This window comes from Pelophylax lessonae (assembly GCF_965119305.1).
Source record: "Pelophylax lessonae genome assembly, chromosome: 2".
In the NCBI taxonomy this organism is placed as follows: Eukaryota; Metazoa; Chordata; class Amphibia; order Anura; family Ranidae; genus Pelophylax; species Pelophylax lessonae.
Window position 1 is genome coordinate 431,056,881 of NC_138769.1, and position 15,307 is coordinate 431,072,187.

At 42.6% G+C, this 15,307-nt stretch overlaps 1 protein-coding gene across 1 annotated transcript in view; it reads left to right on the forward strand.

Annotated features, from left to right (window-relative positions):
• CFAP47 (cilia and flagella associated protein 47) overlaps window positions 1-15,307 on the forward strand; it is a 702,231-nt gene that overhangs the window by 32,417 nt on the left and 654,507 nt on the right. The window lies entirely within an intron of this gene.

A 15,307-nucleotide genomic window follows, 5' to 3' on the forward strand; every position in this document is an offset into this window, starting at 1 on the left:
TCCAATCACAGCAGGAGCGGGGCCCCGGTGGTGCACACGCGTGCCCCATAGCCCTTGAAAGAAATCACATACAGGTACGTGATTTTGCGCTTAGGGGCCGTCCTGCTGCAGTAAATGTACGTGGGGCGGTCCTCAATCGATTAATACCATTCAATTACAGTTACTTTGACTTGTGACACAATTGTATATGCTATATTATTTGTTTTTTATTTGCTATTTTTTTTAGCTTAAAGGGTAACTCCACGAAAGTGGAGTTACCCTTTAAGCTTTGACAAAGAAAAACTGGAAACTGCACTCTCCAGTTTTAGTAAATCTACCAGTATATGTGTACTAGTACCTCTGTGGATGTGCGAACAAATGTTCAAACTCTCCCATTCCCCATCTTCTTCAAAGCTAACTTTTAGGCTCCGTTGACATACTGGCGTCCCAGATCGTGGGCAGAATCACAGTGATTCTGAATCATTGCAAATTGGGGGGCGCCCGTGCGATTCCCATAACTTGCAATGGTATCCAAACGCAGCGCGATTGTCGCTCGACGAATCGCGGTAAAATTGCGCAAACAGAATGTTGTCTAAAATAAGTTCTTGTTGGCGCCTGTTTTCTAAAAGAAGTTCTTGTACTTTTTTTGGGCGACAGGCGTCCCGCGATTCTGTTTGCATGATTTTACCACGATTCGTCGCGCGACAATCGCGGCAAAATCGCGTCGTGTTTAGTGTACCATTGCAAGTCGCGGGAATCTCAGGGGCATCTGCAATGATTGGGGATCGTGGGCAGAATCGTGGCGATTCTGCCCGCGATCAGGGACGGTCTGTAAACGGAGCCTCAAGCAAAAAACATGCCTAAAATCAAGAAATGCATTATTTTTATTTATTTTAAATGGGTATTGGAATGCTGGCTATCTATGATACATATATCAAGTATATATCAATATAACAAGATTGCAACACTGAAAATAGCACACACTAGGACAATAAAGGAGAACTCCAGACAGGATAAAGTCCAGTAAGCCCACACAATATGAGGTTTTTTCCATCTCTTAGCAGGTGTGCACTTTTGCTGTCACAGCATTGTGATGAATGGGAGGGTTCATAATTGAACTGAACTGTGTGATTGTGACTACAACACTCAGAAGCAAGATCATTTTTCAGGCAGGCATTGTTTTTGCTACAAACACTTTCTTTTAAATAGTGTGTTAGAATGGGAAAATACTAGGGGAACCGTTATTTTCCAATGCATTTTTATTACCAATTATCTTGTCTTTATGGTAGACTCTCCATAATTAGTTATTTTCAGTGCATTTTTATTACTCCTTACTCATTCTTAGTTGTAGACTCTTGTCAATGTCGATTGTGTGTATTTGTACAGTTGTAATTGTTCATCAGATGTTGTTTGCAGACCTGTGGAAAGGTTTTAGAAACTAGAGGTCATGAGTTTCCTCAAATAGCTTTATTATGTTCATTGCAATATTTGCATATAAAGCAATAAACCCTTTCTCCATCAGAGCCATTTTCTGCATTTTTTTTGCACACGTGTTAAAATGCACTTTTTAGGCCTGATAACTAGATGAAGACAAACATTGTAGCAAGAGGAAGCAGAGACCCTGGAGAATAAAATGGCAGTAGTTACAATGTTTACTGTCACATGATATTATTCCTACTTTTTATCAAAACCAATATTTCTCTATCCATTGACAGACGCAGCAGCTATGCTTCTTTACCATTGTGGATGGCGCATAGCCCAATTGTAAAGAAGCATAGCTGCTGCGTCTGTCAATGGACTTCAGATAAAAGGATTTAACGGTAAGTTCTTACAAAAATCCAGTTTTTCAGTAAAAAATACATAAATGTTAGAGGGTAGAAAAGTAAAAGTTCACCTTTTCCAGAAAATCTGTAAGGTGAACTTACACTGGAACCCCTCCCCAGCCCCCCACACGGATGCCATTTCAATGGTCCGGGGATTCAAAATTCTCATGGCTTTCTCTCCTCTCTTTGCAGCACTGATATGACAAACTAGATGGATTCTGATTGGTCAGCGCCATCCATGTGACGGTGCTGACCAATTCGAAGGCCTCTTGTCCATACACTCTGAGAGGTACGGATAGGGGATTAAGCCGCAGGGATTTCAAATCCCTAGAGCGGTGAAGCGGCATCCCAGTGCCTGACAGCAGGGGATCGTGGGACTCTGGTACAGCAGCACGGGGGGGGGGCTGGGGAGGGGGTCCAGTGTAAGTTCACCTTACAGATTTTCTGTGCGGGGAACTTACACTTTAAAGAGGTATTAAACTCGAAACAAAAATGTAATTTATTGCAGCTTACCAGTCATTAGGCGTGGTGGCTGCATTTATTTTCTTTTTCTTGTTTTCCTGCTGATCTGGCCAGTAACACACCTTCTGTATTAGAGTGCTCCCACTCTGGATGAATGAGCACAGGGGGCATTGTCAGTCTGGGGGGAGGGGGGGTGGGAGTGGAGTGTTAGATGAACTAGCAGAATTTTATACACAGCTAATACTTTATAAGCAGTTGCAGCAAACTGTTTTTTCCTTTTGGGATAAAGCTTTTTCATAATAAAATAAAGGTGATCATAGTAAGCACCCTTTTCAGTGTTAAATGTCTTTTCTCATCCTTGTAACTAATGCATTTACTAGAGGGCTTGTTCTGCTGAAAAAAACAGACTTACTGGCTGGATCACCAGATAAAAATAGAAGAAAGAAAGCCTAAAAAAGAGAACAAATGCAGCCATCACATCTACAAAATTGGTGAGCTGTGATTTAATAAATGCTTGTTTTTGGGTTTAATGCCACTTTAATTTTAATGCACACAAACACAATTTATTACCCAATTTGTTGTTAAAATATAAAAGATAAAGTTGGGTCAAGTAAATAGATACCAAACATGTGAAGTCTAAAAACTAGGTGCCCATGAAATGGTGACAAGCTACACCACCCAAAATTGTCCAAAGTCGACACTTTAAAAGCCTTTACAGGTCATCAGGTTGGCGGTAATAATGAATGATGGCCTCAGAATTATTGCTCTAACTTTGATTTGCAGAGTGTTACCTAATATGTATTGTCCAATTGCCATTTCCTGATATAGATGCACCTGATTAGCAGGTTTACGTTCATATGTGGGGGTAAGGGGTTTTAGGAATGTTTTAATCATTTTAATGAAAAGGATTAGAGAGAAAAGCCACCGTACACTGGATCATTCACAAACGTCCTCGTTTATTGTACGTAATGTCCATGAACATTGCAAAAACAGTCCCCACCTTAGAACCACCCTCTCTGATGCATTTTACCCAACCAGAGCTTAGCCATAGACTTAAGGCCTGTACACACGTAGCGATTGTCGGCCGTAAATATTCGGCCACCGACCGATCGGCCGATTGTTGGCATGTTAAAGGCCCGTACACACGTAGCGATTGTCAGCCATAAATATTCGGCCACCGACCGATCGGCCGATTGTTGGCTTGTTAGTATGATGCTTCTGACAACCGACTGCAACTTTTCGGCCGAACAGAATCTGGTGTGCAGGCTTTAAAATTTTTGTTGGCCAACGCCAGAACGGCCGATTGTTCCTCAGTCAGTACAGAATTCGGCCGACAAACAGCAGATGAGCAAGACTGCTCAGAGAAGAAAAAACACACGGAAAGTTAACCATCACATTACATCACTTCTGCAGTCGGCTGTTGTTGGCCGACAAAATTCGTGTGCAGTCTTTAGCACTTTTCAACCGACAGGACAGCACCGGACAAAAGACGGCCGATCGTTCGACCGACATTCGGTACATGTGTACGGGGCTTTAGCCTTGATTGAGTGAAGTGCGTTAGCTGGGTGGGGAGTGTCTGTGTCATGATTTTGGACAATTTGTACAATAAACATGAACATTTGTATTCGTTTCCATCTGCACTCTCTTCCTGTTCTTTATTCTCACAGGATACAGAGGCAGCAGCGGGAGTCATTGGCTCTTCCTGCTGTCAATCAAATCCTGTGAGATGGGAGCCAGCGTGGGAGTGAAACCGCATGAGTGCCCTAATAGCAAGTGGCTTGCTATGGGGGCACTCAAAAAAGAGGAGGAGTGGACAACATTAGCGGACCCCTCAGAAGAGGAGGGAAGATCTATGCAATACCATTGCCTTTGTGAAGTTAAGTATAACATCTTTATTATTTATTTTATTATTATAAACCTAACTAAGCTTAAACCACCAATCCCTCCCCTCAAGCCAGGGTACTAGGTGTAATCCTAGACTCTGACCTGTCCTTTCAGCCCCAAATCCAATCATTGTCAAAAACTTGTAGACTTCACCTCTGTAACATCTCTAAAATTCGTCCCTTTTTAACAACTGAAACCACCAAGCTACTCATTCTCTCCCTTGTTATTTCTCGCCTCAACTATTGCAACTCCCTTCTCATAGGCATACCACTCCATAGGCTATCCCCTCTTCAGTCTTTCATGAATGCAGCTGCCAGGCTTGTTCACCTTACCAACCGCTCAGTGTCTGCCTCCCCTCTCTGCCAATCCCTACACTGGCTCCCGATTGCCCAGCGATTGAAATTCAAAATACTAACCATAACATACAAAGCCATTCACAACTCTGCCCCGAGTTACATTACCAATCTTGTCTCCAAATATCACCCAAACCGTCCTCTCTGCTCCTCTCAAGACCTCCTACTCTCAAGCTCCCTTGTCTCCTCCTCTCATGCTCGTCTCCAGGATTTCTCCAGGGCCTCTCCCATCCTCTGCAATGCTCTACCTCAACCTGTACGGCTATCTCCTACTCTAGCTGCGATCCCTGAAAACTCATCTCTTCAGGGAAGCCAATCACTAATCTTCCATCAGCTCATTCCCCACTGTTACAACCTCTTGTAACACCTGCCCCACCCCATTAGATTGTAAGCTCTTCTGAGCAGGGCCCTCTTAATCCTCTTGTATTTAATTTTAACTGTACTGTCTCCCTTTTATACTGTAAAGCGCTGTGTAAACTGCTGGCGCTATATAAATTCTAAATAATAATAATAATAATAACCTGCTCCCACCCCCATTTTATGCCCTTATCTAACTACCTTGTAAAGGAAACATGCCTATACTTACAGTACCTATTCTTAAAGCATTCCGGTCCAGTCACATGGACTCCCAGTGCCTGGTTCAGGGGAGAGGAGTGACAGCAGACAATGGATGCCCCATAATAAGTCTTTGGGTGACTCTGTAGCCATTGCTGATGCTCTCTCCTTTTCTCTTAAGCTGACTGCTGGAGAGATCATGTGACCAGACCGGAGTGCCCTTAGGGAAGTATAAGCATCTTCCATTTACAGGGTAATTAGTGTAGGGCTTAGAATGGGGGTGGGAGTATGTGAAAGCTTGGTTAGGCTTTGACCAGACTTCCAAATGCCCTTACAAATGCTTTAAAGTGAACCTGTTGTTTTGCACTGTGTGGGTAAAGCACACTTTGAGGCCTCTTCCCAAGAAGAAATGTGGCCAATGCAAAAAGTTTCTAAGGTGTCTAATAGCAGTCCATTTACATCTATTAGTATAAGCTGGTACAAAAGCACCCATATACAGTATCTCACAAAAGTGAGTACACTCCTTGCATTTTTGTAAATATTGTATTATATCTTTTTTTGTGACAGCACTAAAAAAAATTACACTTTGCTACAATGTAAAGTAGTGATTGTACAGCTTGTTTAACAGTGTAAATTTGCTGTCCCCTCAAACTAACTCAACACACAGCCATTAATGTCTAAACTGCTGGCAACAAAAGTGCGAAACCCCTAAGTGAAAATGTCCAAATTGGGCCTAATTAGCCATTTTGCCTTCCGGTGTCATGTGACTCGTTAGTGTTACAAGGTGTCAGGTGTGAATGGGGAGCAGGTGTGTTAAATTTGGTGTTATCGCTATCACTCTCTCATACTGGTCACTGAAAGTTCAAAATGGAACCTCATGGCAAAGAACTCTCTGAGGATCTGAAAAAAAGAATTGTTGCTCTACATAAAGATGGCCTAGACTATAAGAAGATTGCCAAGACCCTGAAACTGAGCTGCAGCACGGTGGCCAAGACCATACAGCAGTTAAACAGGACAGGTTCCACTCGGAACAGGCCTTACCATGGTTGACAAAAGCAGTTAAGTGCACATGCTCAGCGTCATATCCAGTGGTTGTCTTTGGGAAATGGACGATTGACTGCTGCCAGCATTGCTGCAGAGGTTGAAGGGGTGGGGGGGGGGGTCATCCTGGCAGTGCTCAAACCATACGCTGCACACTGTATCAAATTGTTCTGCATGGCTGTCATCCCAGAAGGAAGCCTCTTCTAAAGATAATGCACAACAAAGCCCACAAACAGTTTTCTTAATACAAGCAGACTAAGGACATGGATTACTGGAACCATGTATTGTGGTCTGATGAGACCAAGATAAATCTATTTGGTTCTGATAGTGTCAAGAGTGTGTGGTGGCAACCAGGTGAGGAGTACAAAGACAAGTGTGTCTTGCCTACAGTCAAACATGGTGGTAGGAGTGTCATGGTCTGGGGCTTCATGAGTGCTGCCGGCAGTGGAGAGCTGCAGCTAATTGGGGGAATCATGAATGCCAACATGTACTGTGAAATACTGAAGCAGAGTATGATCCCCTCCCTTCTCAGACTGCACTGCAGGGCAGTTTTCCCACATACCGACCCCAAACACACCTCCAAGATGACCACTGCCTTGCTAAAGAAGCTGAGGGTAAAGGTGATGGACTGGCCAAGCATGTCTCCAGACCTAAACTCTATTGAGGATCTGTGGGGCATCCTCAAATGGAAAGTGGAGGAGCGCAAGGTCTCTAACATCCACCAGCTCGGTGATGTCGTCACGGAGGAGTGGAAGAGGACTCCAGTGGCAAACTGTGAAACTCTGGTGAACTCCATGCCCAAGAGGGTTAAGGCAGTGCTGGAAAATAATGGTGGCCACACAAAATATTGACACTTTGGGCCCAATTCTGACATTTTCACTTAGGGGTTTACTCACTTTTGTTGCCAGCGGTTTAGACATGGCTGTGTGTTGAATTATTTTGAGGGGGGCAGAAAAATTTACACTGTTATACAAGCTGTACACTCACTCCTTTACATTGTAGCAAAGTGTAATTTCTTCAGTGTTGTCACATGAAAAGTTATAATAAAATATTCACAAAAATGTGAGGGGTGTACTCACTTTTGTGAGATACTGTACAGTATGTATTTTATCGGTAGTTGACTCTTCGCCTGGAGGTAACCTATAAATAACAATATTTATATATATATATATATATATATATATATATATTTATATATATTTATATATATATATATATATATATATGTATATATATATATATATATATACAGTGGTGATCGAAAGTTTGGGCACCCCAGGTAAAAATTTGTATTAATGTGCATAAAGAAGCCAAGGAAGGATGGAAAAATCTCCAAAAGGCATCAAATTACAGATTAGACATTCTTATAATATGTCAACAAAAGTTAGATTTTATTTACATCATTTACACTTTCAAAATTACAGAAAACAAAAAAAAATGACGTCTGCAAAAGTTTGGGCACCCAACAGAGTTATTATTTTGTACTGCCCCCTTTGGCAAGTATCACAGCTTGTAAAAACTTTTTGTAGCCAGCCAAGAGTCTTTCAATTTTTGATTGAGGTATCTTTGCCCATTCTTCCTTACAAAAGTCTTCCAGTTCTTTGAGATTTCTGGGCTGTCTGTCACGCACTGCTCTTTTAAGGTCTATCCATAGATTTTCAATTATGTTGAGGCCATGGCAAAACCTTCAGTTTACGCCTCTTGATGTAATCCCCCGTGGATTTTGAGGTGTGTTTAGGATCATAATCCATTTGTAGAAGCCATCCTCTCTTTAACTTCAGCTTTTTCACAGATGGCATCAAGTTACCATCCAAAATTTGCTGAAATTTTATTGAATCCATTTTTCCTTCTACTCGTGAGATGTTCCCTGTGCCACTGTCTGCAATACAACCCCAAAGCATGATTGATACACCCCCATGCTTAACAGTTGGACAGAGGTTCTTTTCATTAAATTCTGTGCCCCTTCTTCTCCAAACGTACCTTTGCTCATTCCGGCCAAAAAGTTCAATTTTAACCTCATCGGTCCACAGAACTTGTTTCCAAAATGCATCAGGCTTGTCTATATATTCATTTGCAAAGTTCAAACGCTGATTTTTGTGGTGAGGACGTAGAAGAGGTTTTCTTCTGATGACTCTTCTATGAAGACCATATTTGTACAAGTATCTCTTTATAGTGGAATAGTTTACCACAACTCCAGTGTCTGCCAGATCTTTCTGGAGGGATCGTGCAGTCAAACGTGGGTTTTGAATTGTTTTTCTCACAATCCTGCGAGCTGTTCTGTCTGATATTTTTCTTGGTCTTCCAGATCTTGCTTTAACTTCCACTGTTCCTGATGACTGCCATTTCTTAATTACATTCCGAACAGAGGATATTGACATCTGAAAATGCTTTGCTATCTTCTTATAGCCTTCTCCAGCTTTGTAAGCTTCAACTATTTTCAGTTTCAGTTTTCTAGACAACTGCTTAGAAGATCCCATGGTGCTGATTGTTGGGGCAAGGTCAGATGAGTCTGGGATTTTAAAACCTTTGAGATTGACATCACCTGGTCTTCCCAGACGATGATTGAGAACAATCCATGACACTGGCAGGTCTCAGCCTTGCAAAGGGGGCAGTGCATGCTATAAATTCTGCAGGGTGCCTAAACTTTTGCAGATGCCATTTTTTTGTTTTCTGTAATTTTGAAAGTGTCAATGATGGAAATAAAATCTAACTTTTGCTGACATATTATAAGAATGTCTAATCTGTAATTTGATGCCGTTTGGAGATTTTTCCATCTTTCCTTGGCTTTTTTATGCACATTAATACTAATTTTTACCTGGGGGGCCAAAACTTTCGATCACCACTGTATATATATATATATTTTTTTTACATTTGCCTAGATGTTACACTTGTGGGCTATATTAGACCGCAGTGCCCTTCCTCTTCTTCACACCCATCTTGAATAATATCTGCATTTTACATTTCAGCCGATGGGGTTGATTTACTAAAACTGGAGAGTGCAAAATGGTAGCCCATCAGCTTCTAACTTCAGCTTGTTCAATTAAGCTTTGACAAAAAAAAAACAAACTGGAAGCTTATTGGTTTCTATGCAGAGCTGCGCCAAATCTTGCACTATCCAGCTTTAGTAAAAAACCCCAGTGTGTCCCTGCAGTACAATGAGATGTCAGGCTGGGATCCTTGAAAAATATTACATAGGTGAAGATAAAGATGCAGAGCAGCTTGCTTCCTGCCCCCATGTATACACAAGTAAAGTACAGCTGTTAACTTTTATTAGTTATCATTTGTCTTTCTCCAACTTTCTAGTTTAAATAAGCAATAGGGTGCTGTGAAGGGTTTCTGTACTCTAATTAGATTGTGGCAACCAAATAATGACATTGCTTTGAAGAAAACAAAACAGCTTAAGTGTGACTAGCCTTGAGCTCCTATCACACCACGTCTGCATTATTAGGCACAGAATAATATAACCCAAAAGATTTACACAGTTCCATCCAAATCTTAAGTTTTTATTAATTCTTTTGCCATAACAAGTTTTCTATGTTTTTCTAGCTGGAAGGGCTAAAGTGAAAATTAGCTGATCTCACAAAGCAGACAATAATAAAACTTGGGTTCCTGTGTTGTATCCTATCTAAAATGATGTTAAAGGGGACATTTTTCTTTCCCCATTTCAAATGCTGCTTACATACCTTTAAGGGTATACCGCTTCTTGATATCATCAAGTTTTCCTTCTCTCTATATCAGATTGGTCACAATAGAGAGATTGAGGATGGCTCCTTTCCCTAGTAAGGTCCTATCAAGCCACCCTTGTGTATGTGTGTGCACCCCTGGCTGGCAGCTACAGGTGCTGCATGCATCAACAGAAAGAGGTAACTGGATGGGCACTCCCCTGCTTCTCCCTCCTCTCTCTTTCTTGCACCAGCACTCAGTGATCTCAGTGCCATCTTAAGAACATTAAAGGGCCCCGGGCAATGCAGGGCACTGGGGCCCTGCCTACACAATCACCCACAAGAATAGAAATGCAAATTATCGATAAGGCTATATTTATTGGTACAGCAGTGCCAGGCTAATGACAGCTTCCAAGTTCAGCGGCTGGGTCTGGTTAACACACACACGGACGGGAGTCAGACTCGACTGTCCTGTGTGCGCCTGTTCCCGTGGAGGCGGACAGACATTCTTGCAGTTGTTGGCTCCCCCTCCACGGTCCAATTGGCCTGACAGCAGCGCAGGGCCGACAGGCATTTTCCACCTGCTAAGTTAGTCCGTGGGATACACACGGGAATCTGGACTAATTCTTGGCTGGGGCTGGATCACTAAGCAAGTGGGGCCCCCGGGCAACTGCCCAGCGTGCCCATTCGGTAAGATGGCCCTGCCTGCACTGCTTCTTCTAAACAGTGCATGTGAGATATTCAAGGTATGATCCCCTACCCAGAAGTTCAGGGAAGTGGTGCTCTGAGACAGGGCCGGTGCAAGGATTTTTGCTGGTGCTTCATTGGTCGGGTGGGGGGGGGCGTCAGACGGACCTTGCCATGGATCCCCTCCCGTCATTCCAGTCCAGTCCAGTCCACACCAAATCTCCCTCCCACCCCGGCGCCAGTTCACTTACCTTGTTCCTCTGGACAGCAATGGCTTCTCCTCCAGTCTCATCCATGTCCCCTCTCGGCGGCTGTCGCCTCCCTCCTCCTCTGCCAATAGGATGCCTTCTCCTTTGGCCTATTGGGAAACAGGTCTCAGGACCCGCTTCCTGATTGGCCGGGAGGAGAATCAGTGTGGCAATAGCAAATATTCATTCGCTATTCTCACACAACTGGGTGGACTCAGAGCTTTGCGCCCTGAGCCCACCCTTTTTTGAAGCCTATTAGAGCCTCTGGCTCTAATCACCTGCTTAAAAAAAAAAAACCCTTATTGGAATCCATGCATCCAGCGCCCTGCATGTAGACTAGGGGGGTGGCACCCCTGCGCCCTGCACCCCTAATGTATGGGCCGACTGCCACTGGTTAAAACCCCTTCAGTGACTTACAGTAAGTCACTGACCTCGGGTCGCCTTACTGGTAGGGCATGTCATTTTTTTGGGGGGAAGAGCGGGTACCTAGTTTTGACAGGTACCCGATCCCACTTCCGCTCGGGCCTCCTAGGTGGCTCGAGCGGAAGTACTCCTCTCCCCCTCCCTCCCTGCATTCATCTGGGACACGTCAGAGGTCCCAGAAGATTGTTTGTCCACTCAGGATGTTCAGTGCGACTCGCGCATGCGCAGTGCGCAACTGGCTGTGAAGCCGCAAGCTATCACAGGCGGGTGCCCACAGTATTAATGCTGGCGCTGCAGGAAGAATGAGGGAGCCAAGGCTCCATCGGCCGCATTGCTGAACTGTGGGACAGGTGAGTGTAAAAAGTGTAGCTGCTGACTTTTAATAAACACAAAAACCAGTGGAACTCCACTTAAGCCAAAGAAAATAAACAATAAAAATGTTCTGATATATAATGCATAAAACATAGTTGTCGTAGCATTTTGTCTTTTTATTTGTTTTCTTGAATTTCTTATTTTGGAGAACATTGTTAGTAATGTTATTATGTTTTGTCTGCTTTATATATAAACAATGCCATATGGACTATGCTATTGGAGTGTACATTTTCCAGAGTTAATTCTTAACATGAAGCTGTGTATTTTGTGCATCACTGCTTCATTGACATAAAAATTACAAGGCTGTCAGCTTACTTACAAAAGCTGTTACACCTTTAACACAATGACATTTCAGCTTTCAATCTTCCCTCAGTTCATAGCGTTATTTATAGTGCATTTCACATTTGGACATTTAATGAAATTGATTAATGATTCACACTCATGGTGCACAGTATCTGCAATTTCAGCTTTAAACATCAGGGAATCTCTAGTACATAAACTCGGGATCTACTCTTTACACTCTTAACTACATCTGTAAGAATGTATGTGCCATATGCATATATGTTGTATGTATATTAATTATGTTGCACCCTCCTAGATAGGTGCTAGAATATAGTTCATTTAAATAGTGTGGTCTCCTGCTTAACATGAGTTTGCTAGGTAAAACATAGCAGCTTTTCTACTTAAAAGGACAGTTACAATTGCTTAGTGAAGGTATCCTTTGTGACTCACAGTGCTGCTGCTGCTGTGATTGGCTCCTCTGTATCCAGGCAACCTTGGAAGGTTCTGGGTGAACAGGAGTGACCCATGTAGAGCAGCAGCATGAATATGAATGCCCTCCCAGCCAATTACAGAGAGTGGAGCTCCTGAGCATGCTGGGTGCTGGGTGTATTTATAGTTAGTGAGCACATGGGATCTGGGCTTTCCTCCTAAAAGAAAAGGTCCAGATGAAGGGGGTTCCAGATAAAGGGGGGGGGGGAAACTATCACCTCTCCCCTGCACAAGCTGCCATGCGCCCTCAGGTGGGTGACCTGAGGGCCTGAACAGTGAATGCTTAAACCCCGGGTCCTACTGAGATCTGACTGAGGGAGGATGTCCTGTTTGGTATAGGAGGAAGGTGACCTGATACCAGGGCCTTGTGAGTACAGACCCCCTAAAGGGATCCTAGAGACTAGTGTTGCTGAATCCCCCTCTTGGTGCTAAAAGTCAGCTGCTGGGTGTAGGCTAAAGGGGACAGTGGCTGGTGTCTTAAAGAGCAAGGTCCAATAAATTCCCTCTACTAAGAAAAGGGACTTTGCTTCATTCTGTACAATCTGCTACTCAGTTCAACTGAGATAGCTGTCCTCATGTGTGAATAGTTCAATTGGAGTATACTACTATCCCCTTCGAACAAAGAAGGAGTATTAGCGCTCACCAACACAGAAAAATACACCAAGGCTAAACATGTTGGAATACAATGTCACAGCTTAATGTGATAAAATAAGATTAAAAACGTGTCCACAGAAGCTTCCATGGCAAGATGGAAAAAAGAAATAACCCCATCCGCAGGTCACCATAAGAAACATGGACAATGGATCCAGGAAAGCCGAGGGTAAGGGGCTGTCTGTGATGTAAGTGAAGGATCACACCAGGGAGTGCATCACAGAGGAGAGGAGGAGAGTGCAGTCCACAGCGTCCACTCAAGCTGGATGTGGTGACACCACTGTGCGCACAGGAGGATCAGCCACACACACAGAGCTCACCGGCTCCTCCAGCACTTCCTGTGTTCTGAGCCATGCCGGCTGATGACATCACCGGATGTCAGCGGCCAGACCGTGGACACAGCAACAGATTGCAGATGGTGTAAACAGCAAGGGTTGATCCTCCTGTGTGCGCAGCGGTTTTCCTGGATACATCAGCAACAGCACCAGCCACCCCTGCAGGTATTGTTCCATTGTCCATGTTTCTTATGGTGACCTGCAGATGGGGTTATTTATTTTTGCCATCTTCCCATCGGAGCTTCTGTGGACAAGTTTTTAATAATTTTATCACATTGAACTGTGACATTGTATTCCAATATGTTTATCATTGGTGTATTTTTCTGTGTTGGTGAGCGCTAAAACTCCATCTTTGTTCAGTGCTTCTATCATTAGGGATTGATTATGAGACAGCTTCACCCCGACTCAGGACCCAAGGCTATTTCTTTCATACAGATTTTTTTCCATGAAATTTTTTTCAATGCTATTTTTCTACTATGTTTTTAACACATTTTTGGCCATATGTTAACCTTTTTGGGTTTCTTCTTTGGTAATTAGTTCTCAGCACCAGGTTTTTCTGTTGTATGTCTACTATCCCTTTCTCCAATCCATGTTTTTAAACTAAACAAATATAACAGCTCTGACCATAAATTAGAAGGCCAGTATGGTGTTTCTGAATGTTTGGGAGGAGCCCAGCGGAGCCCAACGGTATTTAAGCAGCCCACTCACTTGTGTTCCTTGTCGATTCCAGTGCACAATACCCTCCCTCCTAGTCCCCTTTGATAGGGCACTTCCTTCACATCCCTCTTTTAAAATCAACTATTACTTATCTTGGGTATGCCCCCTTTTTGGTGACCAGGGCACACCTCAGGTCTATGGTATGTTGTGAGTCTTGTGGCATCTTTATGTGGTTTCATGTCTATCTCGGTTGGAGGGCTCTGACTATAAATATATAGATATAGATTCTGATTTTCTTCAGATTTTTTTTTATTGAGCACACAATTAGTGCCTGTCTTTACAGGAGACAGGGTATAGAATTCAGATATACGTATATAAATATGTAATGTGGAAGGTGCAAAAAAGTAAAGGTAGAAAGTTTAGGCCAAATCGAATTTGTATAAACAGTACTAGGTAGCAATTAACCCTACCCTGTCAACTGTCCTAAGCATTTAGGATTTAGGACTTCCTTTTACGATGGTAGCCTGGTGTGGACTCTGCAAGTAGTAAACTGGTAAACAGATCTTGAACCACTTTTTACAAGTTCATTAATATGCTGAGTGAATTAAATCTAGTGCTGGGTGAGGAGTAATGGCCTCCACTCTACCAAGTCACTAATAGAAGACCTTCTAATCATTTGTTCATCTCTGACCATAATGACCTCATTAGTCTCATACCACTTCTTTATTGTGCAGTCACAGCCTGGGGCTAATGGAAGTGAGTAAGAAAGAAGAACCATGAGTAGTTATTTTTTCCTATGGTAAAAATCAGATAGATGAGATTTATTACCATGATTTTTAAGGGACTGGGATAATGTTGAAATATGCACATAGAGGATTCTGATGGCTTTGACAAAACCGTAGGGAATATATTTGAGATTCAGATTTTTGCCACGATATACATTTTAGGGAGTATTCAGGACAGGATCTGGAATCAAAAGATAGTGTAAGAGCATGGAAGAGGGATGCCCACTAGATGTGCATACATCATACATCTGGGCTTTTAAGTGTCTAGTAGGGATAATACTGTAGATAACAACCAATGTTCTTAGATCCAGTATATTTCTTTGTGCTCATATCTCAAGCACATCATCAAATTTATTGGGGGCTTTTAACTTTCAGTGAATGTCTGTGTAGCAGGGTCTCTTCTATGAACAAGTTTACGTTGTATGTAAGTTAGTCCTTATGAGATTACTTTTCCAAAATGTTTTTAACTTTTACTCTTGGTAATTTTTTTGTCATGGTTGTTGCATTGTATAAATATTACAGTATATTAATAAAGTGAATGTTACTTGCTCCATTGAATCTATTTGCTATACTGCATCTGCTATCCTATAAACTGATTGTATGGGTTCATTTACATTGT